Source organism: Pseudophryne corroboree, chromosome 11 (genome assembly GCF_028390025.1).
Source record: "Pseudophryne corroboree isolate aPseCor3 chromosome 11, aPseCor3.hap2, whole genome shotgun sequence".
Classification (NCBI taxonomy): domain Eukaryota; kingdom Metazoa; phylum Chordata; class Amphibia; order Anura; family Myobatrachidae; genus Pseudophryne; species Pseudophryne corroboree.
In genome coordinates this window covers 249,723,837-249,743,879 of record NC_086454.1, presented here as the reverse complement: position 1 = coordinate 249,743,879, position 20,043 = coordinate 249,723,837, and the positions used below count along the sequence as shown (strand labels likewise).

The window sequence follows — 20,043 nt, the reverse complement described above, 5'->3', positions numbered from 1 at the left end:
ACCACTTGATTTTGAGAGCATAAGAAAGAACCAGAAACACCAATTGCATAGCCTCATTTTTAGTTTGGGTATCACCCCTTGCTTTTATCTAGCATGGCATGTACTGTTTTTGTGCATTACAATATTTGCATATCATCCTCTTACAATTGGCTCATGCTGTAACACAGGAGACAGCTATGTAGTGGACAAGTCTCTTGTGAGCTAAACCTGATTATGACATCACATCAATGTAGCAAAGCTGAAACTATTGTATGCCTATAGACTGAGAGAGAAGTGTCTTTTCCTATGAATTGCAGGCTAAAATGGACTTGCATCCCCTACTTTCAAAGGGAGTAACTGTATAGTAAGTGAGATAGAAAGACCGATATCATGTAAGCTTCCTGGCCATGACCGACCAGTAGAGGATAACAGAAAAAGGTTTTTAATTGAAATAACTATCTTTTTTGCAAAGTGGTATTGTAGTCTTTGTTTCAGCTGAGACAAAAATAAATCTTTTTATCTGCTTCTTATTTAGGGTTTTATGTTAGCTTGATAACATGTAGCACATAATCTCTGTGGCCAATGACACAGACGCATCTCGAGACCTCACCCTGACATGTTTCTGGGTGTATTTTCAGCTCCAATTTTGCCTGCAGATCCAAGAAGTTAGTCCTCGTTAGTATAGTGGTGAGTATCCCCGCCTGTCACGCGGGAGACCGGGGTTCGATTCCCCGACGGGGAGAACATTGCAAGTTTTTATCAGGTTCAGAGATTCGTTGCTCAAGGTTATGGAGAATCAAAGTCCGAATCCAATTGTAGTGTGAAAAATATACCACTTGATTTTGAGAGCATAAGAAAGAACCAGAAACACCAATTGCATAGCCTCGTTTTTAGTTTGGGTATCACCCCTTGCTTTTATCTAGCATGGCATGTACTGTTTTTGTGCATTACAATATTTGCATATCATCCTCTTACAATTGGCTCATGCTGTAACACAGGAGACAGCTATGTAGTGGACAAGTCTCTTGTGAGCTAAACCTGATTATGACATCACATCAATGTAGCAAAGCTGAAACTATTGTATGCCTACAGAGTATAGACTGAGAGAGAAGTGTCTTTTCCTATGAATTGCAGGCTAAAATGGACTTGCATCCCCTACTTTCAAAGGGAGTAACTGTATAGTAAGTGAGATAGATAGACCGATATCATGTAAGCTTCCTGGCCATGACCGACCAGTAGAGGATAACAGAAAAAGGTTTTTAATTGAAATGACTATCTTTTTTGCAAAGTGGTATTGTAGTCTTTGTTTCAGCTGAGACAAAAATAAATCTTTTTATCTGCTTCTTATTTAGGGTTTTATGTTAGCTTGATAACATGTAGCACATAATCTCTGTGGCCAATGACACAGACGCATCTCGAGACCTCACCCTGACATGTTTCTGGGTGTATTTTCAGCTCCAATTTTGCCTGCAGATTCAAGAAGTTAGTCCTCGTTAGTATAGTGGTGAGTATCCCCGCCTGTCACGCGGGAGACCGGGGTTCGATTCCCCGACGGGGAGAACATTGCAAGTTTTTATCAGGTTCAGAGATTCGTTGCTCAAGGTTATGGAGAATCAAAGTCCGAATCCAATTGTAGCGTGAAAAATATACCACTTGATTTTGAGAGCATAAGAAAGAACCAGAAACACCAATTGCATAGCCTCATTTTTAGTTTGGGTATCACCCCTTGCTTTTATCTAGCATGGCATGTACTGTTTTTGTGCATTACAATATTTGCATATCATCCTCTTACAATTGGCTCATGCTGTAACACAGGAGACAGCTATGTAGTGGACAAGTCTCTTGTGAGCTAAACCTGATTATGACATCACATCAATGTAGCAAAGCTGAAACTATTGTATGCCTATAGACTGAGAGAGAAGTGTCTTTTCCTATGAATTGCAGGCTAAAATGGACTTGCATCCCCTACTTTCAAAGGGAGTAACTGTATAGTAAGTGAGATAGAAAGACCGATATCATGTAAGCTTCCTGGCCATGACCGACCAGTAGAGGATAACAGAAAAAGGTTTTTAATTGAAATAACTATCTTTTTTGCAAAGTGGTATTGTAGTCTTTGTTTCAGCTGAGACAAAAATAAATCTTTTTATCTGCTTCTTATTTAGGGTTTTATGTTAGCTTGATAACATGTAGCACATAATCTCTGTGGCCAATGACACAGACGCATCTCGAGACCTCACCCTGACATGTTTCTGGGTGTATTTTCAGCTCCAATTTTGCCTGCAGATCCAAGAAGTTAGTCCTCGTTAGTATAGTGGTGAGTATCCCCGCCTGTCACGCGGGAGACCGGGGTTCGATTCCCCGACGGGGAGAACATTGCAAGTTTTTATCAGGTTCAGAGATTCGTTGCTCAAGGTTATGGAGAATCAAAGTCCGAATCCAATTGTAGTGTGAAAAATATACCACTTGATTTTGAGAGCATAAGAAAGAACCAGAAACACCAATTGCATAGCCTCGTTTTTAGTTTGGGTATCACCCCTTGCTTTTATCTAGCATGGCATGTACTGTTTTTGTGCATTACAATATTTGCATATCATCCTCTTACAATTGGCTCATGCTGTAACACAGGAGACAGCTATGTAGTGGACAAGTCTCTTGTGAGCTAAACCTGATTATGACATCACATCAATGTAGCAAAGCTGAAACTATTGTATGCCTACAGAGTATAGACTGAGAGAGAAGTGTCTTTTCCTATGAATTGCAGGCTAAAATGGACTTGCATCCCCTACTTTCAAAGGGAGTAACTGTATAGTAAGTGAGATAGATAGACCGATATCATGTAAGCTTCCTGGCCATGACCGACCAGTAGAGGATAACAGAAAAAGGTTTTTAATTGAAATAACTATCTTTTTTGCAAAGTGGTATTGTAGTCTTTGTTTCAGCTGAGACAAAAATAAATCTGTTTATCTGCTTCTTATTTAGGGTTTTATGTTAGCTTGATAACATGTAGCACATAATCTCTGTGGCCAATGACACAGACGCATCTCGAGACCTCACCCTGACATGTTTCTGGGTGTATTTTCAGCTCCAATTTTGCCTGCAGATTCAAGAAGTTAGTCCTCGTTAGTATAGTGGTGAGTATCCCCGCCTGTCACGCGGGAGACCGGGGTTCGATTCCCCGATGGGGAGAACATTGCAAGTTTTTATCAGGTTCAGAGATTCGTTGCTCAAGGTTATGGAGAATCAAAGTCCGAATCCAATTGTAGCGTGAAAAATATACCACTTGATTTTGAGAGCATAAGAAAGAACCAGAAACACCAATTGCATAGCCTCATTTTTAGTTTGGGTATCACCCCTTGCTTTTATCTAGCATGGCATGTACTGTTTTTGTGCATTACAATATTTGCATATCATCCTCTTACAATTGGCTCATGCTGTAACACAGGAGACAGCTATGTAGTGGACAAGTCTCTTGTGAGCTAAACCTGATTATGACATCACATCAATGTAGCAAAGCTGAAACTATTGTATGCCTATAGACTGAGAGAGAAGTGTCTTTTCCTATGAATTGCAGGCTAAAATGGACTTGCATCCCCTACTTTCAAAGGGAGTAACTGTATAGTAAGTGAGATAGATAGACCGATATCATGTAAGCTTCCTGGCCATGACCGACCAGTAGAGGATAACAGAAAAAGGTTTTTAATTGAAATAACTATCTTTTTTGCAAAGTGGTATTGTAGTCTTTGTTTCAGCTGAGACAAAAATAAATCTTTTTATCTGCTTCTTATTTAGGGTTTTATGTTAGCTTGATAACATGTAGCACATAATCTCTGTGGCCAATGACACAGACGCATCTCGAGACCTCACCCTGACATGTTTCTGGGTGTATTTTCAGCTCCAATTTTGCCTGCAGATCCAAGAAGTTAGTCCTCGTTAGTATAGTGGTGAGTATCCCCGCCTGTCACGCGGGAGACCGGGGTTCGATTCCCAGACGGGGAGAACATTGCAAGTTTTTATCAGGTTCAGAGATTCGTTGCTCAAGGTTATGGAGAATCAAAGTCCGAATCCAATTGTAGTGTGAAAAATATACCACTTGATTTTGAGAGCATAAGAAAGAACCAGAAACACCAATTGCATAGCCTCGTTTTTAGTTTGGGTATCACCCCTTGCTTTTATCTAGCATGGCATGTACTGTTTTTGTGCATTACAATATTTGCATATCATCCTCTTACAATTGGCTCATGCTGTAACACAGGAGACAGCTATGTAGTGGACAAGTCTCTTGTGAGCTAAACCTGATTATGACATCACATCAATGTAGCAAAGCTGAAACTATTGTATGCCTACAGAGTATAGACTGAGAGAGAAGTGTCTTTTCCTATGAATTGCAGGCTAAAATGGACTTGCATCCCCTACTTTCAAAGGGAGTAACTGTATAGTAAGTGAGATAGATAGACCGATATCATGTAAGCTTCCTGGCCATGACCGACCAGTAGAGGATAACAGAAAAAGGTTTTTAATTGAAATGACTATCTTTTTTGCAAAGTGGTATTGTAGTCTTTGTTTCAGCTGAGACAAAAATAAATCTTTTTATCTGCTTCTTATTTAGGGTTTTATGTTAGCTTGATAACATGTAGCACATAATCTCTGTGGCCAATGACACAGACGCATCTCGAGACCTCACCCTGACATGTTTCTGGGTGTATTTTCAGCTCCAATTTTGCCTGCAGATTCAAGAAGTTAGTCCTCGTTAGTATAGTGGTGAGTATCCCCGCCTGTCACGCGGGAGACCGGGGTTCGATTCCCCGACGGGGAGAACATTGCAAGTTTTTATCAGGTTCAGAGATTCGTTGCTCAAGGTTATGGAGAATCAAAGTCCGAATCCAATTGTAGCGTGAAAAATATACCACTTGATTTTGAGAGCATAAGAAAGAACCAGAAACACCAATTGCATAGCCTCATTTTTAGTTTGGGTATCACCCCTTGCTTTTATCTAGCATGGCATGTACTGTTTTTGTGCATTACAATATTTGCATATCATCCTCTTACAATTGGCTCATGCTGTAACACAGGAGACAGCTATGTAGTGGACAAGTCTCTTGTGAGCTAAACCTGATTATGACATCACATCAATGTAGCAAAGCTGAAACTATTGTATGCCTATAGACTGAGAGAGAAGTGTCTTTTCCTATGAATTGCAGGCTAAAATGGACTTGCATCCCCTACTTTCAAAGGGAGTAACTGTATAGTAAGTGAGATAGAAAGACCGATATCATGTAAGCTTCCTGGCCATGACCGACCAGTAGAGGATAACAGAAAAAGGTTTTTAATTGAAATAACTATCTTTTTTGCAAAGTGGTATTGTAGTCTTTGTTTCAGCTGAGACAAAAATAAATCTTTTTATCTGCTTCTTATTTAGGGTTTTATGTTAGCTTGATAACATGTAGCACATAATCTCTGTGGCCAATGACACAGACGCATCTCGAGACCTCACCCTGACATGTTTCTGGGTGTATTTTCAGCTCCAATTTTGCCTGCAGATCCAAGAAGTTAGTCCTCGTTAGTATAGTGGTGAGTATCCCCGCCTGTCACGCGGGAGACCGGGGTTCGATTCCCAGACGGGGAGAACATTGCAAGTTTTTATCAGGTTCAGAGATTCGTTGCTCAAGGTTATGGAGAATCAAAGTCCGAATCCAATTGTAGTGTGAAAAATATACCACTTGATTTTGAGAGCATAAGAAAGAACCAGAAACACCAATTGCATAGCCTCGTTTTTAGTTTGGGTATCACCCCTTGCTTTTATCTAGCATGGCATGTACTGTTTTTGTGCATTACAATATTTGCATATCATCCTCTTACAATTGGCTCATGCTGTAACACAGGAGACAGCTATGTAGTGGACAAGTCTCTTGTGAGCTAAACCTGATTATGACATCACATCAATGTAGCAAAGCTGAAACTATTGTATGCCTACAGAGTATAGACTGAGAGAGAAGTGTCTTTTCCTATGAATTGCAGGCTAAAATGGACTTGCATCCCCTACTTTCAAAGGGAGTAACTGTATAGTAAGTGAGATAGATAGACCGATATCATGTAAGCTTCCTGGCCATGACCGACCAGTAGAGGATAACAGAAAAAGGTTTTTAATTGAAATGACTATCTTTTTTGCAAAGTGGTATTGTAGTCTTTGTTTCAGCTGAGACAAAAATAAATCTTTTTATCTGCTTCTTATTTAGGGTTTTATGTTAGCTTGATAACATGTAGCACATAATCTCTGTGGCCAATGACACAGACGCATCTCGAGACCTCACCCTGACATGTTTCTGGGTGTATTTTCAGCTCCAATTTTGCCTGCAGATTCAAGAAGTTAGTCCTCGTTAGTATAGTGGTGAGTATCCCCGCCTGTCACGCGGGAGACCGGGGTTCGATTCCCCGACGGGGAGAACATTGCAAGTTTTTATCAGGTTCAGAGATTCGTTGCTCAAGGTTATGGAGAATCAAAGTCCGAATCCAATTGTAGCGTGAAAAATATACCACTTGATTTTGAGAGCATAAGAAAGAACCAGAAACACCAATTGCATAGCCTCATTTTTAGTTTGGGTATCACCCCTTGCTTTTATCTAGCATGGCATGTACTGTTTTTGTGCATTACAATATTTGCATATCATCCTCTTACAATTGGCTCATGCTGTAACACAGGAGACAGCTATGTAGTGGACAAGTCTCTTGTGAGCTAAACCTGATTATGACATCACATCAATGTAGCAAAGCTGAAACTATTGTATGCCTATAGACTGAGAGAGAAGTGTCTTTTCCTATGAATTGCAGGCTAAAATGGACTTGCATCCCCTACTTTCAAAGGGAGTAACTGTATAGTAAGTGAGATAGATAGACCGATATCATGTAAGCTTCCTGGCCATGACCGACCAGTAGAGGATAACAGAAAAAGGTTTTTAATTGAAATAACTATCTTTTTTGCAAAGTGGTATTGTAGTCTTTGTTTCAGCTGAGACAAAAATAAATCTTTTTATCTGCTTCTTATTTAGGGTTTTATGTTAGCTTGATAACATGTAGCACATAATCTCTGTGGCCAATGACACAGACGCATCTCGAGACCTCACCCTGACATGTTTCTGGGTGTATTTTCAGCTCCAATTTTGCCTGCAGATCCAAGAAGTTAGTCCTCGTTAGTATAGTGGTGAGTATCCCCGCCTGTCACGCGGGAGACCGGGGTTCGATTCCCAGACGGGGAGAACATTGCAAGTTTTTATCAGGTTCAGAGATTCGTTGCTCAAGGTTATGGAGAATCAAAGTCCGAATCCAATTGTAGTGTGAAAAATATACCACTTGATTTTGAGAGCATAAGAAAGAACCAGAAACACCAATTGCATAGCCTCGTTTTTAGTTTGGGTATCACCCCTTGCTTTTATCTAGCATGGCATGTACTGTTTTTGTGCATTACAATATTTGCATATCATCCTCTTACAATTGGCTCATGCTGTAACACAGGAGACAGCTATGTAGTGGACAAGTCTCTTGTGAGCTAAACCTGATTATGACATCACATCAATGTAGCAAAGCTGAAACTATTGTATGCCTACAGAGTATAGACTGAGAGAGAAGTGTCTTTTCCTATGAATTGCAGGCTAAAATGGACTTGCATCCCCTACTTTCAAAGGGAGTAACTGTATAGTAAGTGAGATAGATAGACCGATATCATGTAAGCTTCCTGGCCATGACCGACCAGTAGAGGATAACAGAAAAAGGTTTTTAATTGAAATGACTATCTTTTTTGCAAAGTGGTATTGTAGTCTTTGTTTCAGCTGAGACAAAAATAAATCTTTTTATCTGCTTCTTATTTAGGGTTTTATGTTAGCTTGATAACATGTAGCACATAATCTCTGTGGCCAATGACACAGACGCATCTCGAGACCTCACCCTGACATGTTTCTGGGTGTATTTTCAGCTCCAATTTTGCCTGCAGATTCAAGAAGTTAGTCCTCGTTAGTATAGTGGTGAGTATCCCCGCCTGTCACGCGGGAGACCGGGGTTCGATTCCCCGACGGGGAGAACATTGCAAGTTTTTATCAGGTTCAGAGATTCGTTGCTCAAGGTTATGGAGAATCAAAGTCCGAATCCAATTGTAGCGTGAAAAATATACCACTTGATTTTGAGAGCATAAGAAAGAACCAGAAACACCAATTGCATAGCCTCATTTTTAGTTTGGGTATCACCCCTTGCTTTTATCTAGCATGGCATGTACTGTTTTTGTGCATTACAATATTTGCATATCATCCTCTTACAATTGGCTCATGCTGTAACACAGGAGACAGCTATGTAGTGGACAAGTCTCTTGTGAGCTAAACCTGATTATGACATCACATCAATGTAGCAAAGCTGAAACTATTGTATGCCTATAGACTGAGAGAGAAGTGTCTTTTCCTATGAATTGCAGGCTAAAATGGACTTGCATCCCCTACTTTCAAAGGGAGTAACTGTATAGTAAGTGAGATAGAAAGACCGATATCATGTAAGCTTCCTGGCCATGACCGACCAGTAGAGGATAACAGAAAAAGGTTTTTAATTGAAATAACTATCTTTTTTGCAAAGTGGTATTGTAGTCTTTGTTTCAGCTGAGACAAAAATAAATCTTTTTATCTGCTTCTTATTTAGGGTTTTATGTTAGCTTGATAACATGTAGCACATAATCTCTGTGGCCAATGACACAGACGCATCTCGAGACCTCACCCTGACATGTTTCTGGGTGTATTTTCAGCTCCAATTTTGCCTGCAGATCCAAGAAGTTAGTCCTCGTTAGTATAGTGGTGAGTATCCCCGCCTGTCACGCGGGAGACCGGGGTTCGATTCCCAGACGGGGAGAACATTGCAAGTTTTTATCAGGTTCAGAGATTCGTTGCTCAAGGTTATGGAGAATCAAAGTCCGAATCCAATTGTAGTGTGAAAAATATACCACTTGATTTTGAGAGCATAAGAAAGAACCAGAAACACCAATTGCATAGCCTCGTTTTTAGTTTGGGTATCACCCCTTGCTTTTATCTAGCATGGCATGTACTGTTTTTGTGCATTACAATATTTGCATATCATCCTCTTACAATTGGCTCATGCTGTAACACAGGAGACAGCTATGTAGTGGACAAGTCTCTTGTGAGCTAAACCTGATTATGACATCACATCAATGTAGCAAAGCTGAAACTATTGTATGCCTACAGAGTATAGACTGAGAGAGAAGTGTCTTTTCCTATGAATTGCAGGCTAAAATGGACTTGCATCCCCTACTTTCAAAGGGAGTAACTGTATAGTAAGTGAGATAGATAGACCGATATCATGTAAGCTTCCTGGCCATGACCGACCAGTAGAGGATAACAGAAAAAGGTTTTTAATTGAAATGACTATCTTTTTTGCAAAGTGGTATTGTAGTCTTTGTTTCAGCTGAGACAAAAATAAATCTTTTTATCTGCTTCTTATTTAGGGTTTTATGTTAGCTTGATAACATGTAGCACATAATCTCTGTGGCCAATGACACAGACGCATCTCGAGACCTCACCCTGACATGTTTCTGGGTGTATTTTCAGCTCCAATTTTGCCTGCAGATTCAAGAAGTTAGTCCTCGTTAGTATAGTGGTGAGTATCCCCGCCTGTCACGCGGGAGACCGGGGTTCGATTCCCCGACGGGGAGAACATTGCAAGTTTTTATCAGGTTCAGAGATTCGTTGCTCAAGGTTATGGAGAATCAAAGTCCGAATCCAATTGTAGCGTGAAAAATATACCACTTGATTTTGAGAGCATAAGAAAGAACCAGAAACACCAATTGCATAGCCTCATTTTTAGTTTGGGTATCACCCCTTGCTTTTATCTAGCATGGCATGTACTGTTTTTGTGCATTACAATATTTGCATATCATCCTCTTACAATTGGCTCATGCTGTAACACAGGAGACAGCTATGTAGTGGACAAGTCTCTTGTGAGCTAAACCTGATTATGACATCACATCAATGTAGCAAAGCTGAAACTATTGTATGCCTATAGACTGAGAGAGAAGTGTCTTTTCCTATGAATTGCAGGCTAAAATGGACTTGCATCCCCTACTTTCAAAGGGAGTAACTGTATAGTAAGTGAGATAGAAAGACCGATATCATGTAAGCTTCCTGGCCATGACCGACCAGTAGAGGATAACAGAAAAAGGTTTTTAATTGAAATAACTATCTTTTTTGCAAAGTGGTATTGTAGTCTTTGTTTCAGCTGAGACAAAAATAAATCTTTTTATCTGCTTCTTATTTAGGGTTTTATGTTAGCTTGATAACATGTAGCACATAATCTCTGTGGCCAATGACACAGACGCATCTCGAGACCTCACCCTGACATGTTTCTGGGTGTATTTTCAGCTCCAATTTTGCCTGCAGATCCAAGAAGTTAGTCCTCGTTAGTATAGTGGTGAGTATCCCCGCCTGTCACGCGGGAGACCGGGGTTCGATTCCCAGACGGGGAGAACATTGCAAGTTTTTATCAGGTTCAGAGATTCGTTGCTCAAGGTTATGGAGAATCAAAGTCCGAATCCAATTGTAGTGTGAAAAATATACCACTTGATTTTGAGAGCATAAGAAAGAACCAGAAACACCAATTGCATAGCCTCGTTTTTAGTTTGGGTATCACCCCTTGCTTTTATCTAGCATGGCATGTACTGTTTTTGTGCATTACAATATTTGCATATCATCCTCTTACAATTGGCTCATGCTGTAACACAGGAGACAGCTATGTAGTGGACAAGTCTCTTGTGAGCTAAACCTGATTATGACATCACATCAATGTAGCAAAGCTGAAACTATTGTATGCCTACAGAGTATAGACTGAGAGAGAAGTGTCTTTTCCTATGAATTGCAGGCTAAAATGGACTTGCATCCCCTACTTTCAAAGGGAGTAACTGTATAGTAAGTGAGATAGATAGACCGATATCATGTAAGCTTCCTGGCCATGACCGACCAGTAGAGGATAACAGAAAAAGGTTTTTAATTGAAATGACTATCTTTTTTGCAAAGTGGTATTGTAGTCTTTGTTTCAGCTGAGACAAAAATAAATCTTTTTATCTGCTTCTTATTTAGGGTTTTATGTTAGCTTGATAACATGTAGCACATAATCTCTGTGGCCAATGACACAGACGCATCTCGAGACCTCACCCTGACATGTTTCTGGGTGTATTTTCAGCTCCAATTTTGCCTGCAGATTCAAGAAGTTAGTCCTCGTTAGTATAGTGGTGAGTATCCCCGCCTGTCACGCGGGAGACCGGGGTTCGATTCCCCGACGGGGAGAACATTGCAAGTTTTTATCAGGTTCAGAGATTCGTTGCTCAAGGTTATGGAGAATCAAAGTCCGAATCCAATTGTAGCGTGAAAAATATACCACTTGATTTTGAGAGCATAAGAAAGAACCAGAAACACCAATTGCATAGCCTCATTTTTAGTTTGGGTATCACCCCTTGCTTTTATCTAGCATGGCATGTACTGTTTTTGTGCATTACAATATTTGCATATCATCCTCTTACAATTGGCTCATGCTGTAACACAGGAGACAGCTATGTAGTGGACAAGTCTCTTGTGAGCTAAACCTGATTATGACATCACATCAATGTAGCAAAGCTGAAACTATTGTATGCCTATAGACTGAGAGAGAAGTGTCTTTTCCTATGAATTGCAGGCTAAAATGGACTTGCATCCCCTACTTTCAAAGGGAGTAACTGTATAGTAAGTGAGATAGAAAGACCGATATCATGTAAGCTTCCTGGCCATGACCGACCAGTAGAGGATAACAGAAAAAGGTTTTTAATTGAAATAACTATCTTTTTTGCAAAGTGGTATTGTAGTCTTTGTTTCAGCTGAGACAAAAATAAATCTTTTTATCTGCTTCTTATTTAGGGTTTTATGTTAGCTTGATAACATGTAGCACATAATCTCTGTGGCCAATGACACAGACGCATCTCGAGACCTCACCCTGACATGTTTCTGGGTGTATTTTCAGCTCCAATTTTGCCTGCAGATCCAAGAAGTTAGTCCTCGTTAGTATAGTGGTGAGTATCCCCGCCTGTCACGCGGGAGACCGGGGTTCGATTCCCAGACGGGGAGAACATTGCAAGTTTTTATCAGGTTCAGAGATTCGTTGCTCAAGGTTATGGAGAATCAAAGTCCGAATCCAATTGTAGTGTGAAAAATATACCACTTGATTTTGAGAGCATAAGAAAGAACCAGAAACACCAATTGCATAGCCTCGTTTTTAGTTTGGGTATCACCCCTTGCTTTTATCTAGCATGGCATGTACTGTTTTTGTGCATTACAATATTTGCATATCATCCTCTTACAATTGGCTCATGCTGTAACACAGGAGACAGCTATGTAGTGGACAAGTCTCTTGTGAGCTAAACCTGATTATGACATCACATCAATGTAGCAAAGCTGAAACTATTGTATGCCTACAGAGTATAGACTGAGAGAGAAGTGTCTTTTCCTATGAATTGCAGGCTAAAATGGACTTGCATCCCCTACTTTCAAAGGGAGTAACTGTATAGTAAGTGAGATAGATAGACCGATATCATGTAAGCTTCCTGGCCATGACCGACCAGTAGAGGATAACAGAAAAAGGTTTTTAATTGAAATGACTATCTTTTTTGCAAAGTGGTATTGTAGTCTTTGTTTCAGCTGAGACAAAAATAAATCTTTTTATCTGCTTCTTATTTAGGGTTTTATGTTAGCTTGATAACATGTAGCACATAATCTCTGTGGCCAATGACACAGACGCATCTCGAGACCTCACCCTGACATGTTTCTGGGTGTATTTTCAGCTCCAATTTTGCCTGCAGATTCAAGAAGTTAGTCCTCGTTAGTATAGTGGTGAGTATCCCCGCCTGTCACGCGGGAGACCGGGGTTCGATTCCCCGACGGGGAGAACATTGCAAGTTTTTATCAGGTTCAGAGATTCGTTGCTCAAGGTTATGGAGAATCAAAGTCCGAATCCAATTGTAGCGTGAAAAATATACCACTTGATTTTGAGAGCATAAGAAAGAACCAGAAACACCAATTGCATAGCCTCATTTTTAGTTTGGGTATCACCCCTTGCTTTTATCTAGCATGGCATGTACTGTTTTTGTGCATTACAATATTTGCATATCATCCTCTTACAATTGGCTCATGCTGTAACACAGGAGACAGCTATGTAGTGGACAAGTCTCTTGTGAGCTAAACCTGATTATGACATCACATCAATGTAGCAAAGCTGAAACTATTGTATGCCTATAGACTGAGAGAGAAGTGTCTTTTCCTATGAATTGCAGGCTAAAATGGACTTGCATCCCCTACTTTCAAAGGGAGTAACTGTATAGTAAGTGAGATAGAAAGACCGATATCATGTAAGCTTCCTGGCCATGACCGACCAGTAGAGGATAACAGAAAAAGGTTTTTAATTGAAATAACTATCTTTTTTGCAAAGTGGTATTGTAGTCTTTGTTTCAGCTGAGACAAAAATAAATCTTTTTATCTGCTTCTTATTTAGGGTTTTATGTTAGCTTGATAACATGTAGCACATAATCTCTGTGGCCAATGACACAGACGCATCTCGAGACCTCACCCTGACATGTTTCTGGGTGTATTTTCAGCTCCAATTTTGCCTGCAGATCCAAGAAGTTAGTCCTCGTTAGTATAGTGGTGAGTATCCCCGCCTGTCACGCGGGAGACCGGGGTTCGATTCCCAGACGGGGAGAACATTGCAAGTTTTTATCAGGTTCAGAGATTCGTTGCTCAAGGTTATGGAGAATCAAAGTCCGAATCCAATTGTAGTGTGAAAAATATACCACTTGATTTTGAGAGCATAAGAAAGAACCAGAAACACCAATTGCATAGCCTCGTTTTTAGTTTGGGTATCACCCCTTGCTTTTATCTAGCATGGCATGTACTGTTTTTGTGCATTACAATATTTGCATATCATCCTCTTACAATTGGCTCATGCTGTAACACAGGAGACAGCTATGTAGTGGACAAGTCTCTTGTGAGCTAAACCTGATTATGACATCACATCAATGTAGCAAAGCTGAAACTATTGTATGCCTACAGAGTATAGACTGAGAGAGAAGTGTCTTTTCCTATGAATTGCAGGCTAAAATGGACTTGCATCCCCTACTTTCAAAGGGAGTAACTGTATAGTAAGTGAGATAGATAGACCGATATCATGTAAGCTTCCTGGCCATGACCGACCAGTAGAGGATAACAGAAAAAGGTTTTTAATTGAAATGACTATCTTTTTTGCAAAGTGGTATTGTAGTCTTTGTTTCAGCTGAGACAAAAATAAATCTTTTTATCTGCTTCTTATTTAGGGTTTTATGTTAGCTTGATAACATGTAGCACATAATCTCTGTGGCCAATGACACAGACGCATCTCGAGACCTCACCCTGACATGTTTCTGGGTGTATTTTCAGCTCCAATTTTGCCTGCAGATTCAAGAAGTTAGTCCTCGTTAGTATAGTGGTGAGTATCCCCGCCTGTCACGCGGGAGACCGGGGTTCGATTCCCCGACGGGGAGAACATTGCAAGTTTTTATCAGGTTCAGAGATTCGTTGCTCAAGGTTATGGAGAATCAAAGTCCGAATCCAATTGTAGCGTGAAAAATATACCACTTGATTTTGAGAGCATAAGAAAGAACCAGAAACACCAATTGCATAGCCTCATTTTTAGTTTGGGTATCACCCCTTGCTTTTATCTAGCATGGCATGTACTGTTTTTGTGCATTACAATATTTGCATATCATCCTCTTACAATTGGCTCATGCTGTAACACAGGAGACAGCTATGTAGTGGACAAGTCTCTTGTGAGCTAAACCTGATTATGACATCACATCAATGTAGCAAAGCTGAAACTATTGTATGCCTATAGACTGAGAGAGAAGTGTCTTTTCCTATGAATTGCAGGCTAAAATGGACTTGCATCCCCTACTTTCAAAGGGAGTAACTGTATAGTAAGTGAGATAGAAAGACCGATATCATGTAAGCTTCCTGGCCATGACCGACCAGTAGAGGATAACAGAAAAAGGTTTTTAATTGAAATAACTATCTTTTTTGCAAAGTGGTATTGTAGTCTTTGTTTCAGCTGAGACAAAAATAAATCTTTTTATCTGCTTCTTATTTAGGGTTTTATGTTAGCTTGATAACATGTAGCACATAATCTCTGTGGCCAATGACACAGACGCATCTCGAGACCTCACCCTGACATGTTTCTGGGTGTATTTTCAGCTCCAATTTTGCCTGCAGATCCAAGAAGTTAGTCCTCGTTAGTATAGTGGTGAGTATCCCCGCCTGTCACGCGGGAGACCGGGGTTCGATTCCCCGACGGGGAGAACATTGCAAGTTTTTATCAGGTTCAGAGATTCGTTGCTCAAGGTTATGGAGAATCAAAGTCCGAATCCAATTGTAGCGTGAAAAATATACCACTTGATTTTGAGAGCATAAGAAAGAACCAGAAACACCAATTGCATAGCCTCGTTTTTAGTTTGGGTATCACCCCTTGCTTTTATCTAGCATGGCATGTACTGTTTTTGTGCATTACAATATTTGCATATCATCCTCTTACAATTGGCTCATGCTGTAACGCAGGAGACAGCTATGTAGTGGACAAGTCTCTTGTGAGCTAAACCTGATTATGACATCACATCAATGAAGCAAAGCTGAAACTATTGTATGCCTACAGAGTATAGACTGAGAGAGAAGTGTCTTTTCCTATGAATTGCAGGCTAAAATGGACTTGCATCCCCTACTTTCAAAGGGAGTAACTGTATAGTAAGTGAGATAGGTAGACCGATATCATGTAAGCTTCCTGGCCATTACCGACCAGTAGAGGATAACAGAAAAAGGTTTTTAATTGAAATAACTATCTTTTTTGCAAAGTTGTATTGTAGTCTTTGTTTCAGCTGAGACAAAAATAAATCTTTTTATCTGCTTCTTATTTAGGGTTTTATGTTAGCTTGATAACATGTAGCACATAATCTCTGTGGCCAATGACACAGACGCATCTCGAGACCTCACCCTGACATGTTTTTGGGTGTATTTTCAGCTCCAATTTTGCCTGCAGATTCACCAAGTTAGTCCTCGTTAGTATAGTGGTGAGTATCCCCGCCTGTCACGCGGGAGACCGGGGTTCGATTCCCCGACGGGGAGAACATTGCAAGTTTTTATCAGGTTCAGAGATTCGTTGCTCAAGGTTATGGAGAATCAAAGTCCGAATCCAATTGTAGCGTGAAAAATATACCACTTGATTTTGAGAGCATAAGAAAGAACCAGAAACACCAATTGCATAGCCTCGTTTTTAGTTTGGGTATCACCCCTTGCTTTTATCTAGCATGGCATGTACTGTTTTTGTGCATTACAATATTTGCATATCATCCTCTTACAATTGGCTCATGCTGTAACACAGGAGACAGCTATGTAGTGGACAACTCTCTTGTGAGCTATACCTGATTATGACATCACATCAATGTAGCAAAGCTGAAACTATTGTATGCCTACAGAGTATAGACTGAGAGAGAAGTGTCTTTTCCTATGAATTGCAGGCTAAAATGGACTTGCATCCCCTACTTTCAAATGGAGTAACTGTATAGTAAGTGAGATAGGTAGACCGATATCATGTAAGCTTCCTGGCCATTACCGACCAGTAGAGGATAACAGAAAAAGGTTTTTAATTGAAATGACTATCTTTTTTGCAAAGTGGTATTGTAGTCTTTGTTTCAGCTGAGACAAAAATAAATCTTTTTATCTGCTTCTTATTTAGGGTTTTATGTTAGCTTGATAACATGTAGCACATAATCTCTGTGGCCAATGACACAGACGCATCTCGAGACCTCACCCTGACATGTTTTTGGGTGTATTTTCAGCTCCAATTTTGCCTGCAGATTCACCAAGTTAGTCCTCGTTAGTATAGTGGTGAGTATCCCCGCCTGTCACGCGGGAGACCGGGGTTCGATTCCCCGACGGGGAGAACATTGCAAGTTTTTATCAGGTTCAGAGATTCGTTGCTCAAGGTTATGGAGAATCAAAGTCCGAATCCAATTGTAGCGTGAAAAATATACCACTTGATTTTGAGAGCATAAGAAAGAACCAGAAACACCAATTGCATAGCCTCGTTTTTAGTTTGGGTGTCACCCCTTGCTTTTATCTAGCATGGCATGTACTGTTTTTGTGCATTACAATATTTGCATATCATCCTCTTAAAATTGGCTCACGCTGTAACACAGGAGACAGCTATGTAGTGGACAAGTCTCTTGTGAGCTAAACCTGATTATGACATCACATCAATGAAGCAAAGCTGAAACTATTGTATGCCTACAGAGTATAGACTGAGAGAGAAGTGTCTTTTCCTATGGATTGCAGGCTAAAATGGACTTGCATCCCCTACTTTCAAAGGGAGTAACTGTATAGTAAGTGAGATAGATAGACCGATATCATGTAAGCTTCCTGGCCATTACCGACCAGTAGAGGATAACAGAAAAAGGTTTTTAATTGAAATGACTATCTTTTTTGCAAAGTGGTATTGTAGTCTTTGTTTCAGCTGAGACAAAAATAAATCTTTTTATCTGCTTCTTATTTAGGGTTTTATGCTAGCTTGATAACATGTAGCACATAATCTCTGTGGCCAATGACACAGACGCATCTCGAGACCTCACCCTGACATGTTTTTGGGTGTATTTTCAGCTCCAATTTTGCCTGCAGATTCACCAAGTTAGTCCTCGTTAGTATAGTGGTGAGTATCCCCGCCTGTCACGCGGGAGACCGGGTTCGATTCCCCGACGGGGAGAACATTGCAAGTTTTTATCAGGTTCAGAGATTCGTTGCTCAAGGTTATGGAGAATCAAAGTCCGAATCCAATTGTAGCGTGAAAAATATACCACTTGATTTTGAGAGCTTAAGAAAGAACCAGAAACACCAATTGCATAGCCTCGTTTTTAGTTTGGGTGTCACCCCTTGCTTTTATCTAGCATGGCATGTACTGTTTTTGTGCATTACAATATTTGCATATCATCCTCTTAAAATTGGCTCACGCTGTAACACAGGAGACAGCTATGTAGTGGACAAGTCTCTTGTGAGCTAAACCTGATTATGACATCACATCAATGAAGCAAAGCTGAAACTATTGTATGCCTACAGAGTATAGACTGAGAGAGAAGTGTCTTTTCCTATGGATTGCAGGCTAAAATGGACTTGCATCCCCTACTTTCAAAGGGAGTAACTGTATAGTAAGTGAGATAGATAGACCAATATCATGTAAGCTTCCTGGCCATGACCGACCAGTAGAGGATAACAGAAAAAGGTTTTTAATTGAAATGACTATCTTTTTTGCAAAGTTGTATTGTAGTCTTTGTTTCAGCTGAGACAAAAATAAATCTTTTTATCTGCTTCTTATTTAGGGTTTTATGTTAGCTTGATACCATGTAGCACATAATCTCTGTGGCCAATGACACAGACGCATCTCGAGACCTCACCCTGACATGTTTTTGGGTGTATTTTCAGCTCCAATTTTGCCTGCAGATTCACCAAGTTAGTCCTCGTTAGTATAGTGGTGAGTATCCCCGCCTGTCACGCGGGAGACCGGGTTCGATTCCCCGACGGGGAGAACATTGCAAGTTTTTATCAGGTTCAGAGATTCGTTGCTCAAGGTTATGGAGAATCAAAGTCCGAATCCAATTGTAGTGTGAAAAATATACCACTTGATTTTGAGAGCATAAGAAAGAACCAGAAACACCAATTGCATAGCCTCGTTTTTAGTTTGGGTATCACCCCTTGCTTTTATCTAGCATGGCATGTACTGTTTTTGTGCATTACAATATTTGCATATCATCCTCTTACAATTGGCTCATGCTGTAACACAGGAGACAGCTATGTAGTGGACAAGTCTCTTGTGAGCTAAACCTGATTATGACATCACATCAATGTAGCAAAGCTGAAACTATTGTATGCCTACAGAGTATAGACTGAGAGAGAAGTGTCTTTTCCTATGAATTGCAGGCTAAAATGGACTTGCATCCCCTACTTTCAAAGGGAGTAACTGTATAGTAAGTGAGATAGATAGACCGATATCATGTAAGCTTCCTGGCCATGACCGACCAGTAGAGGATAACAGAAAAAGGTTTTTAATTGAAATGACTATCTTTTTTGCAAAGTGGTATTGTAGTCTTTGTTTCAGCTGAGACAAAAATAAATCTTTTTATCTGCTTCTTATTTAGGGTTTTATGTTAGCTTGATAACATGTAGCACATAATCTCTGTGGCCAATGACACAGACGCATCTCGAGACCTCACCCTGACATGTTTCTGGGTGTATTTTCAGCTCCAATTTTGCCTGCAGATTCAAGAAGTTAGTCCTCGTTAGTATAGTGGTGAGTATCCCCGCCTGTCACGCGGGAGACCGGGGTTCGATTCCCCGACGGGGAGAACATTGCAAGTTTTTATCAGGTTCAGAGATTCGTTGCTCAAGGTTATGGAGAATCAAAGTCCGAATCCAATTGTAGCGTGAAAAATATACCACTTGATTTTGAGAGCATAAGAAAGAACCAGAAACACCAATTGCATAGCCTCATTTTTAGTTTGGGTATCACCCCTTGCTTTTATCTAGCATGGCATGTACTGTTTTTGTGCATTACAATATTTGCATATCATCCTCTTACAATTGGCTCATGCTGTAACACAGGAGACAGCTATGTAGTGGACAAGTCTCTTGTGAGCTAAACCTGATTATGACATCACATCAATGTAGCAAAGCTGAAACTATTGTATGCCTATAGACTGAGAGAGAAGTGTCTTTTCCTATGAATTGCAGGCTAAAATGGACTTGCATCCCCTACTTTCAAAGGGAGTAACTGTATAGTAAGTGAGATAGAAAGACCGATATCATGTAAGCTTCCTGGCCATGACCGACCAGTAGAGGATAACAGAAAAAGGTTTTTAATTGAAATAACTATCTTTTTTGCAAAGTGGTATTGTAGTCTTTGTTTCAGCTGAGACAAAAATAAATCTTTTTATCTGCTTCT

At 40.2% G+C, this 20,043-nt stretch overlaps 22 non-coding genes across 22 annotated transcripts; all 22 read left to right on the top strand.

The window, feature by feature from the left end:
* The first annotated feature begins 649 nt into the window (after positions 1-649).
* On the top strand, positions 650-721 carry TRNAD-GUC (transfer RNA aspartic acid (anticodon GUC)). Its single transcript has one exon. It is a non-coding gene; the product is annotated as a tRNA-Asp (tRNA).
* Positions 722-1,466: 745 nt separating this feature from the next.
* TRNAD-GUC (transfer RNA aspartic acid (anticodon GUC)) lies at positions 1,467-1,538 on the top strand. The gene has a single exon. It is a non-coding gene; the product is annotated as a tRNA-Asp (tRNA).
* A 738-nt stretch (positions 1,539-2,276) lies between these two features.
* On the top strand, positions 2,277-2,348 carry TRNAD-GUC (transfer RNA aspartic acid (anticodon GUC)). Its single transcript has one exon. It is a non-coding gene; the product is annotated as a tRNA-Asp (tRNA).
* Positions 2,349-3,093: 745 nt separating this feature from the next.
* TRNAD-GUC (transfer RNA aspartic acid (anticodon GUC)) lies at positions 3,094-3,165 on the top strand. The gene has a single exon. It is a non-coding gene; the product is annotated as a tRNA-Asp (tRNA).
* Positions 3,166-3,903: 738 nt separating this feature from the next.
* On the top strand, positions 3,904-3,975 carry TRNAD-GUC (transfer RNA aspartic acid (anticodon GUC)). Its single transcript has one exon. It is a non-coding gene; the product is annotated as a tRNA-Asp (tRNA).
* Positions 3,976-4,720: 745 nt separating this feature from the next.
* Positions 4,721-4,792, top strand: TRNAD-GUC (transfer RNA aspartic acid (anticodon GUC)). Its single transcript has one exon. It is a non-coding gene; the product is annotated as a tRNA-Asp (tRNA).
* Positions 4,793-5,530: 738 nt separating this feature from the next.
* On the top strand, positions 5,531-5,602 carry TRNAD-GUC (transfer RNA aspartic acid (anticodon GUC)). The gene has a single exon. It is a non-coding gene; the product is annotated as a tRNA-Asp (tRNA).
* A 745-nt stretch (positions 5,603-6,347) lies between these two features.
* TRNAD-GUC (transfer RNA aspartic acid (anticodon GUC)) lies at positions 6,348-6,419 on the top strand. Its single transcript has one exon. It is a non-coding gene; the product is annotated as a tRNA-Asp (tRNA).
* A 738-nt stretch (positions 6,420-7,157) lies between these two features.
* On the top strand, positions 7,158-7,229 carry TRNAD-GUC (transfer RNA aspartic acid (anticodon GUC)). Its single transcript has one exon. It is a non-coding gene; the product is annotated as a tRNA-Asp (tRNA).
* Positions 7,230-7,974: 745 nt separating this feature from the next.
* On the top strand, positions 7,975-8,046 carry TRNAD-GUC (transfer RNA aspartic acid (anticodon GUC)). Its single transcript has one exon. It is a non-coding gene; the product is annotated as a tRNA-Asp (tRNA).
* A 738-nt stretch (positions 8,047-8,784) lies between these two features.
* On the top strand, positions 8,785-8,856 carry TRNAD-GUC (transfer RNA aspartic acid (anticodon GUC)). Its single transcript has one exon. It is a non-coding gene; the product is annotated as a tRNA-Asp (tRNA).
* Positions 8,857-9,601: 745 nt separating this feature from the next.
* TRNAD-GUC (transfer RNA aspartic acid (anticodon GUC)) lies at positions 9,602-9,673 on the top strand. Its single transcript has one exon. It is a non-coding gene; the product is annotated as a tRNA-Asp (tRNA).
* A 738-nt stretch (positions 9,674-10,411) lies between these two features.
* On the top strand, positions 10,412-10,483 carry TRNAD-GUC (transfer RNA aspartic acid (anticodon GUC)). Its single transcript has one exon. It is a non-coding gene; the product is annotated as a tRNA-Asp (tRNA).
* Positions 10,484-11,228: 745 nt separating this feature from the next.
* Positions 11,229-11,300, top strand: TRNAD-GUC (transfer RNA aspartic acid (anticodon GUC)). The gene has a single exon. It is a non-coding gene; the product is annotated as a tRNA-Asp (tRNA).
* A 738-nt stretch (positions 11,301-12,038) lies between these two features.
* TRNAD-GUC (transfer RNA aspartic acid (anticodon GUC)) lies at positions 12,039-12,110 on the top strand. The gene has a single exon. It is a non-coding gene; the product is annotated as a tRNA-Asp (tRNA).
* A 745-nt stretch (positions 12,111-12,855) lies between these two features.
* On the top strand, positions 12,856-12,927 carry TRNAD-GUC (transfer RNA aspartic acid (anticodon GUC)). Its single transcript has one exon. It is a non-coding gene; the product is annotated as a tRNA-Asp (tRNA).
* A 738-nt stretch (positions 12,928-13,665) lies between these two features.
* TRNAD-GUC (transfer RNA aspartic acid (anticodon GUC)) lies at positions 13,666-13,737 on the top strand. The gene has a single exon. It is a non-coding gene; the product is annotated as a tRNA-Asp (tRNA).
* Positions 13,738-14,482: 745 nt separating this feature from the next.
* Positions 14,483-14,554, top strand: TRNAD-GUC (transfer RNA aspartic acid (anticodon GUC)). Its single transcript has one exon. It is a non-coding gene; the product is annotated as a tRNA-Asp (tRNA).
* Positions 14,555-15,292: 738 nt separating this feature from the next.
* Positions 15,293-15,364, top strand: TRNAD-GUC (transfer RNA aspartic acid (anticodon GUC)). The gene has a single exon. It is a non-coding gene; the product is annotated as a tRNA-Asp (tRNA).
* A 745-nt stretch (positions 15,365-16,109) lies between these two features.
* Positions 16,110-16,181, top strand: TRNAD-GUC (transfer RNA aspartic acid (anticodon GUC)). Its single transcript has one exon. It is a non-coding gene; the product is annotated as a tRNA-Asp (tRNA).
* Positions 16,182-16,926: 745 nt separating this feature from the next.
* Positions 16,927-16,998, top strand: TRNAD-GUC (transfer RNA aspartic acid (anticodon GUC)). The gene has a single exon. It is a non-coding gene; the product is annotated as a tRNA-Asp (tRNA).
* Positions 16,999-19,375: 2,377 nt separating this feature from the next.
* On the top strand, positions 19,376-19,447 carry TRNAD-GUC (transfer RNA aspartic acid (anticodon GUC)). The gene has a single exon. It is a non-coding gene; the product is annotated as a tRNA-Asp (tRNA).
* The last annotated feature ends 596 nt before the right edge of the window (positions 19,448-20,043 follow it).